The sequence below is a fragment of the Alligator sinensis genome, unplaced genomic scaffold, assembly GCF_000455745.1.
Source record: "Alligator sinensis unplaced genomic scaffold, ASM45574v1 scaffold116_1, whole genome shotgun sequence".
Taxonomy (NCBI): domain Eukaryota; kingdom Metazoa; phylum Chordata; order Crocodylia; family Alligatoridae; genus Alligator; species Alligator sinensis.
Window position 1 is genome coordinate 1,895,468 of NW_005841908.1, and position 9,327 is coordinate 1,904,794.

Genomic DNA, 9,327 nt, shown 5'->3' on the forward strand with positions numbered 1-9,327 from the left:
GGGTTGGGCCTGCGCCCAGCACCGGTCCCAGGTGGCAGGAGCAGCCTCCTGTCAATCAGCAGGCAGAATGGGGGGCTGCACCCCTGGGAGGAGTCTGGCACAGCCCCACAGCCTCCCAGCGGTGTGGGCCCCTGGATCTGCCTACTGGATGACAGGAGGCTGCTGGCAAGTAACAGTTTTGCTTGTCAGCAACTTGAGGTGCAGTTTCCCAGAAATCTCTGCACCTATCTCCTTGACACTTGGCAGGCTTCATGCTCTCAGAAGGGGCTACCATCCCTGCAAGTTTCATCCAAATCAGGCTAAAAATGACAAAGTTATAGGCAGTTTTGTGCTTGCCATTATAGCCTATGCCCGAAACGTTGAAACAGCGAAACAGTTTCGACGAAACGACACAGAACAGTGCTTTCAAAAAGAAATGAAACTCAAAAATGAAATACTGTTCTGTCAAAATGGAAGTCAAAGTGGAACAGTACTGTTTTGCACAGCCCTACTATACATGTGCAGCAATTACTGAACAGTAGATTAATGCACTGTTTTCTAGTACCTGTACATACAGGCACTAGAGAATAAAAAAAATTGGCTCATTAAACCAATGCACCAAAGCACAAGTGTAGACACTTAACTTGGAGCAAACTGCTCCTAGTCAGCCTAGGCAGCAGGGGGCCACAGGGGGCAGGGAAAGTTATCCCAGCTCAGCAGAACACTGCCTCCCAGCCACTTGGACATCGGGACACATCCCCTGGAGCTTCCCCTGGCTGCTGCATGGGGGCAGAGCAGGGCAGGAACAGCCCTGGACTGAACTGCTCCCATGAGGCATGTCCAGATGAGCATACACATGCCTGTTGCGGTGTCGCAAACTGGTTTGAGATGCTGCAAGAGGCACACTGAGAATGAAAAAATGTTCCCTGCACTGCATATTTGCAGTGCAGGCTCTAAAATTCGATACCTGAATTTCCAGGTATCCAAAAAAAAAACCCCAAAACCCCCAACAATCAGGAAAAAAGCAGCACAGGGGACAGTTCTGCAGCATGCCTGAGGCAAGCTGGGGCTAGGACCTCCAGAGATGCTCTGGTATCCGGCCAGAGTGTTTCTGGTGCTCCTGCTACCCTAGCATGCTGCCTCAGCAGGGCAAGGTTGTGGCTTGACCTGGCCCCAGGCGCTGTCCCAGGTAAGCAGGGCCTGGGTCTGGGGGGAGTGGCAGAGAGTGTGTGTGTGTTGTGGTGGGGGGGATGTAGAACTTGTGGGTGGGTTGACAGGGGACCACCACATACCTTCTCCCCCAACCCCTGCAGCACACAGCCCCCGGCACTGGTAGCAGCAGCCCGCTGGGCCATGCCCAACGCAGCACAGCCTCACTGCACTGTCTGTGCAGGGAGAATAGGCCCGGCCCAGCCTGCCCTGCTGGCTGACCTTTGGACAGGACCAGAACAGCTTCTGCCACCAGCCACAGCTCATGTCCAAAGGTGTGTGCTAACAGGGCAGGATGGGCCAGGCCAGGTTAGGCAGTGATGCACAGCTGTGGGGCTGTGCCTCCAAGCAGGCCATGGCCCTGATGGCCTGGTTGCTGCTGCCAGCTCCAGGGGCTGTGCGCCACAGCAGCAGGGGCGGGGAGGGGCATGTGGCGGCCCCCCTCAAACCCTACAGAACCCTGACACCCCCTCCTACAAACCTCACATCCCCACCCCCATCACACACCCAGCGTGCCCAGCTGCCAGACAGGATGAGACCAGCTGGCAGCTGTGGCCGCAAGGGCAGCTGTCCCCAAATCCTGGTTAGTGAAAAGGGTTAGGGGGAGCTGTAAGTTTTCTATGATAAGAAACCTAAAAGCAAACATTAAATCACATAAATATTTAGAATTTATTTTATTATGATGATAGAGACACTGGTAGGCTTCCAAATTGTAAATATATCAATAAAACATTGTCCAACTGATCTCTCATATTATATACATAAGTGGTCTTTTGTTTTAATTGTGGAAGAACATGGGTTTTGGGGTATTTTTTTTTTTTTTTTAATCAGAGAATTTGCAGTTTTTAAATAGGAAACATCAGGATTCCTGCTAGTGAGGCAAGTGGCAGGACCCAGGCAGAGGAGCCTGCTCAGGGCTGGCACCCAGGAACCAGGTGGAGGTCAAATGAGGGGATGATCTTCTGGCCATTTGGGGCCGGGAGGACATGCTTTGGCAGTTCAAAGCAGGCCACCACACTGAGAACATCTTTCAGGTGATAACTGTCCAGATCGCAGGTCGGGGCTAACTAGAAGCCCCCTTTTACGGGGGCTAATGGACAAATGGAACAACTAAATTCTTGGGAAAACTAATGAAAAAAAACTGGATAGGAGTGTCGTGTGGGTCAAAGGGTCAAAATAAGTGCGCCTGAGGGGGACACCGAGTAGAGTCCCCAGGGCTGTACCCACCGGTCCTCAAAGGCATCCAAGGAGCTGATGGAGGCCACCCACTGGTGCTCTGCCCTGAAACATGCACAGACAAGTGAGAGGAAAGCAGCCCCACAGTCTCCAGGCATCTTCCTGGCTAGAGCCTCCTTCCTGGTCAAGTCAAGCCAGGGCCAGGAGGAGGTTGACCAGGAGGTCCCAGGACTTGGTGGGACTGTGGATGGGGTAACCAAAAACAAAAAGGTGGGGTGTGAAATTCAACTAGAACCTCAAGAGGGGATTCTGGAGGTGGAGGTGGAGGGGCCGCAGCCTGGTGCACTCAAGGGTCATGTGCACCAGGGTCTCCCTCTACCCACAGAAGGGGCAGGAGACCAGGCTGTCTGTGAAGCTCGCCACATACCCATGGCAATGGCTTCATAGAGAAGCTTCCAGCTGAGGTCCCCAGTGGCTTGTGGGATGAGGGTAGAGTACAGACTCAGCCACTGGGGTGCCCCAGCCACACCCTCGCCAAGCAGGTCCTGCCACTTGGTGTCTGGGCAGGATGCGAAGGCGTTATAATGGACAGTGTGGTGCACGAGTGTGTAGAGGTGGCAGTGATGGACAGTGGACAAGCAGACCAGTCTTGTGTCTTCCAGCCAGCCGCGGCTCCTGCTTCTTCTATACCACGAAGAGGAGGCAGGGAGTCAAGAAGTACATCACCTGCCTTCTGGCAGGTGACGGCACCCCCCTCACGGATCCAGGTGAGATGTGCCAGCACGTGCAGGCCTTCTATGAAGAGCTCTTTTCCCTGGATCCGACCGACGCCGAAGCCTGTCAGACCCTGTGGGAGGGACTTCCACAGGTCAGTGTGGGCAACCAGGCCCGGCTGGAAGCTCCTCTCACTCTGCCTGAGTTTTTGTCTGCCTTCTGCCTGATGTGTGGCAACAAGGCGCCGGGCATCGACGGGCTGACCGCGCAGTTCTCCCGGGCCTTCTGGGACGTCCTCGGCCCAGACCTTGCTGTGGTCTGGGCTGAATTCAAGGGAAGTGGGGAACTCCCCATCATGCCGGAGAGCTGTGTTGACCCTCCTGCCAAAGAAGAGGGATCCCCACAACCTGAGGAAGTGGTGTCCTGTGTCCCTCCTCTGCACGGACTATAGGTGGTAGCGAAGGCCGCCTCACTGCGCCTGTGGTCCATGCTGATGGACGTGATCTATCCCAACCAGACGTACATGGTGCCTGGACATTACATCTTCAACAACCTGTACCTGGTTTGGGAGCTAGTGTACCAGGAGGGCCCGTCTTTCACCCTCCTATCCCTGGACCAGGAGAAGGCATTTGACAGAGTGGGTCACGGGTACCTCACAGGGACACAGCAAGCCTTTGGCTTCAGGCCTCGCTTTGTGCAGGCTCTCTAGGTGCTGTACGCCTCTACAGAGTGTTTGGTCAAGCTCAACTGGCCCCTGATGGAGCCCATCCCATTCAGGAGAGGGTTGTGTCAAGGTTGCCCACTGTCAGGCCAGCTTTACGCCTTGGCCCTGGGGCCCTTCCTCTTTCTCCTGTGGAAGCGGGTGGTGGGGTTGATGCTCCGGGACCCGGCGGTGCAGCTGGTCCTGTCAGCATATGCTGATGACATACTTCTCATGGTCCAGGACTCAGGTGACCTGGTGCAGGTGGAGGCCTGCCAGGCATTGTACTTGGAGACCTCCTCTGCCCAGGTCAACTGGGTCAAGAGCTTTGGCCTGGTGGTGGGTGATGGGTGTCAGGTGGGCTCACTCCCACCCATGATCCACGAGATCTGCTGGAGCATGGGCTCACTGCTCTATTTGGGGGTCTATCTGCACCTAGGTCTCAAAGTGCAGGTTTTCCCACTTGGGCAGTTGGCACTTAGTTACAGCCCCGCAGGAAAAAAACCGGGAGGCCTATGCTTTGAGAATGTGGGGGGGAGGGGACACACACACACACACACACACACACACACACACACACACACACACACCGTCTGGGGAAACTTGAGCTGGCTTACTCAGCCTCACAACAAACACCAGGGCAGGGGGAGTGGACCACAGGACTTACCACACAAGGGCAAGAACACACAGGGCAGGCTGCTGAGGCAGATGTAAGAGATGGCTGGAGCAATGGAGGGGCTCTGTTTGTTGAAGAGCTGTCCAGAAGCTGCTCAGGCCTCCAGCCAGGTACTCGGCAGCAGAGCAGTAGGCAGGAAGACAAAGCAGGATCAGATGCAGTGAGGTAGCTGTGGGGGAGGGCAGGAGCAGTCAGTCAATTAGGAAGTAATCCAGTGCGGTGTAGTGTCAGGTGGTGCAGCAGGGAATTTCCCTCTTTCCCGAGAGGGGGCAGCAGCAGTGATGGTGGGAGCTGTCCAGTTCAGCCACTCAAGGTGTGCTTCTGGTGAAAGTGAAGATGAAGGTGGGGGTGGTCTGCCAAGGCAGCTGGGGCAGGAAAGGGACCTTCAGGCTCTGGCAGGGATGGTGGGGGAGGAAGGGGCCGCAAGCACCAAAGGCCTACAGGCATCACAGGCTCCCTCCCCAGGCTGTCCCCTGACCACCGCTTGGTGGCAGGCTGGGCAGCAGGCCAGAACAGGGGTGCGGTGCAGTGCAGTGGGCCCCTCCCCGAGGGGGGGGCAGCAGCGTGCAGCAGAAGACCCCCTTGTGGGGGGGCAGCAACAGCAGCAGCAGCTGCCCAAGGCAGGAAGGGGCGCAGTTAACTCACTCCCGAAAGCGCTGAGACCAAAACAGCAGCTAGCAGTAGCCAGAGGCAGGAAACGGCCTGGCCATCTTCTCCCCAGAAGCTCCTGAGAGCAAGTAGCCCTGAGCTGCTTGCCAGGGCAGGTTTTTAGATCCAGGAGGAGCTGGGCAGGGTCAGTTTGCCTCGTGACGCAACCTCCCCCGCACCAAAGTGTGCATTCAGGCACGTGTGCTGAGGCAAAAATCCCCGGCACAAATATATGCCATTCCTATTTGAGCTGCTACAAGTGCACATGCCTGCATGTGTGGACATGCCCTCAGGGAGCAAATTTGCTCCTTACAGGTGCACATTCAGATGTATGTAGGGCTGCAGTTTAATGTACGTGAATTTTGTACACAGAAAATTCAGGTGTATCAATTGCACATGTAGACACACCCACTGAGTTGTAAGCAATATGTATATATACACATATTTTTTACAACCGTTGAACTGTGTTACAAAACTGACACCGTTGAACTGTGTGATTAGGCACTGTGCCTCTTCCTTTCCACTAAACCAAGTGATTTATCTACCATTAACAAGCATAATTTAATAAAACCAAAAACATTATGATTGTAAGATAACATGTAAATAGCTACTTTTTAAGTCTCTCCTTAATTTTTATTAGCCCTTGTTAGCTCAAATGTAACTGCTTAAGAGGGTCTGTTTCACAGCATACAGTGATAACACACAAGCTCTGTGTATGTGACTAATAAATGAGATTGTAGGCAAGTGAGAACTAACACAAGATGAACCTAGCACTCTGCAATCTTAGGTTAAATAATGTGAAGAACACACAAAGTGCTCAAACAACATGCTGGACAGGAGGCATAAAGTGAGCCTAAGGAATGGACACACACACTACTTAGACTGGTTTAAAGCTGCCTGGGAAAGTTCAAAAGTGTACCTGTAAAATCAAGTACTGTTTTGAATCAGTTTACTGTGAACTGTATCAGTGATGTGTGGACCAAGTATTCCTTGCAAGGTTCAGTCAGTCCTCCAGGTATCCCACACTGCATTGTTTTCCTCCACCCCAAACACCTGTTGTGACTGACAACTCTGGGATGCAACCAGAATTTTTCTGTCCCCTTTTCTTCCTTTGGCTGGCACATTTGATCAATGAGTTCCCTTGTACTGCTTGCTCAGTAAAAGCTGTCTTTCTAACAATCAGCGTGGTTTGGGGCTATCCCCCAACAGGCCCTGGAAGCCAAAAAGCAACATTCAGCTTTGGGAAGGATGTGGAGAAGCTAGAGAGAGTCCAGAGGAGGGCCACTCTGGACTCCTTCAAAAAACTGCTGGATTTATTTCTTGCTGGGGTCACTTGATCCCAGGTGACTTCCTGCCTATGGCAGGGGTAGGGAAGGGGAGAAGGGGGCTGGACCCAGTGATCTCTTGAGGTTCCTTCCAGCCCCTAATGTCTATGAAATCCTTCCCCTTCCGACTCAGGCAAGTACACTACAGACTTTGGTCATTAGCGGGCTACTGACATTTACTGAACTCATGTTTGGGAGAGAAGGGGAAGCAGAAAAGAGGCGATACCCCCAGCCACCGGTCACTGACTCCCAAAGCATGGATGCAAACTCTCCCCCCCTTTCATCTACTGCAATGCAAGCTGGCCTGGGTGCGTGTTCCTGCCCCTGGTATCAGAGCCACAGCATTCATACAGTTCTGAACTGGTTCCCAGTGACATTTGGGAACAGTTCCACTGTTAGGTGTCAGTACCCTAAAGGTTGCAGGTGTTCTACTCAGAGCCAAGAAGCAGCAGTGAAAAAGGAATGGAAATGGCTGACAAGTCAAAGTCCCAGCTTGCAAAGAGCACTTCTGCACATGGCTGATTTTGTGCATATGAAGTCCCACTAAGGTCACTGCAACCCTTAAGCAACTGCACAATCCATCTGTTCAGAAATCATGAAGCATGTGGTCAAGAACAGTAAGTTGCTTGGGTCAAGGATTATTTTTCTGTTCTGCATTTGTACAGCAACTTGCACAATGGGATTCTGGGCCATGGCTGGGGCTCCTAGACACTATATGTCAATATAGGTAGTAAGTGTCTTGCTGAGTAGAGGCACACTGCTGGAGCCCCACGGAGTACTTTAATATGAATAGTGAATTCACACAAAAACAAATGCCATACTGAGCACAAGTTCAAGGATGGGAATTCACTTACCACTGCAATTTGATTTCAAAAGTTCCCTGAATAAATAGATATCAGCGAATACAAAAAGTAATTAATCTTTCGGGACCTGAATATTACGGCACAACATATGCTTTATTATGAAAAGATGTAAATGACATGCACCGCAAGTAAGTCAAGTATCTATTGGCTTGCAAGAAAGCAGACAGCAAACCAGCTATAACTGGTACTGGAATAAAGAGGATAGTCAGACACAACTCAGCCTCTGCTGGTAAAGCTTGTGAAAACTGATATATTAATCACAGAACAATGTGAAAGACACACATCTCCAAGAACATGAATATGAAAGATGTAAACTTATTACTCAAAGAATTAAAAATCTAAAGAATTAAAAACATAGGCCAGCATTCTGCACCCTGAAGGCATTACTGCTTACATGTAAGAACATGGATTAAACTCAGATTTGCAACCACATCTAGCACAAATCATCCATGTCAACCTCAACTGCAACACTGGACTATCATAGGTACACCACCACCTAAAATGTACATACATTCCCAGGGCTCCCTAACGCTTGTGAGAAGTATAAAACTGCTGCTGCCGCTTACTCTGGGAAGAGCTCCTTTGGTGTCAGCATCCAGTCCAGATCCCTCTAGGCAACTTTGATAATCTCAGCCAATAAAGGCTATGTCCAAACTAGTGATGTGTTCCAGTATAGCCATGAATTAATTCATTTCAATTTTTCCCAGTGGATCAAACCATTGTTCTAGACTCATGGACACAATTTGTTTGGACAATATAAATACCAATAAAACCTTCCTCATCTGTTCAACTACTCAGGGTAAAAAAAAAATTGTTCTTCCTACTTTGGTCACAGTAGCCTCTTCTGAACCCAGGCATGCCCAAAGGCCCGGGAGATCAGACAGGCCTTACAGCATGCCCTGAAAATCAGTGAGTCGGGCCCTGTTGGATCAGGAACAATAACTTAATTGGGATGGACTCTACATTTTCTCCATGCCCAGTCCTGCAGTTCCTAGGCCAGACAACCACAGACAACCCAGAAGTGCTGGGGTAGGAACCTGTCATGTTTTGTGTTGGTCTCTCATGCTTCAGGCTGACATGGCCGCGTGTGCTTTCACATGGACACAGCAGGTGGTTGCTTGTCCTGCAGGCTGACATGGCCACGTGTGCTTCCACATGGACGCAGCAGGTGTTTGCTCATTTGCACAAATGCATCCTTTCATTATTTTGACTCTTTGTCCCAAAGAGCTTTTCTATGCACGGGCAGTAACAAGCACCTGGAAACTTGGGCTCCGCAGGAAAGCGCTTCTTGCATATTGTTATAACGCATCCACCTTATTGTGATGGGGACTGCAGGCGTGACAAATGCAAGCCAGAAATGCGTGCGAGGGGCCGTCGAGCGTGCTGTCTGAATGGGCAGGCCAGACCCAAATCCGATTTCCTTCAGTTGTGCAGGTGAGGGACAGAAGCGGAGGTTACGTGACTGGCCTGCGGCCACACAGCACACCGGCGCCAGAGCTGGGAAGCCAACCCAGGGCTCCCAAGCCGCAGCCCTGAGTGCTGGGTGCCCACTCTGTGGCACGTTGGGCGCTGGGTGCCCACTGTGAAGTCTTGGGTGCTGGATCACAGCCGCATGGGTGCTGGGTGCCCACTCTGTGGCACGTTGGGTGCTGGATAACAGCTGCAGCCCTGTTTGTGCCTATTCCTCTGGCACAAACAAGCAGGCATCTCACATGACCCCGGGGGCAGCAGAACGGCTGCCGGTGCTACCCGGGAGAGATCCCGCCCGCATGAGATTCCCTAGCTGGGATTTACCATACTCCCAGGCCGGGCAGGCAGGGGGACAAGACATCACGCAGGACCCGTGTCTTTCCTACCACACCCCTCAAGAGCTGGGAAAAGCTGGCTTCGTTGGTAGGAAGAGGCGAGGAACCCCCTCTCCCCTGCGACTCCGAAGTCACCGGGGCACCCCTCATGCATGCAGACAAGGCAGGGCCGGGCCGGGCAGGAGGTTGCTCTTCGGCAGGGCCAGGTGGGCTTTCCCCCGTCCCGCCGCTG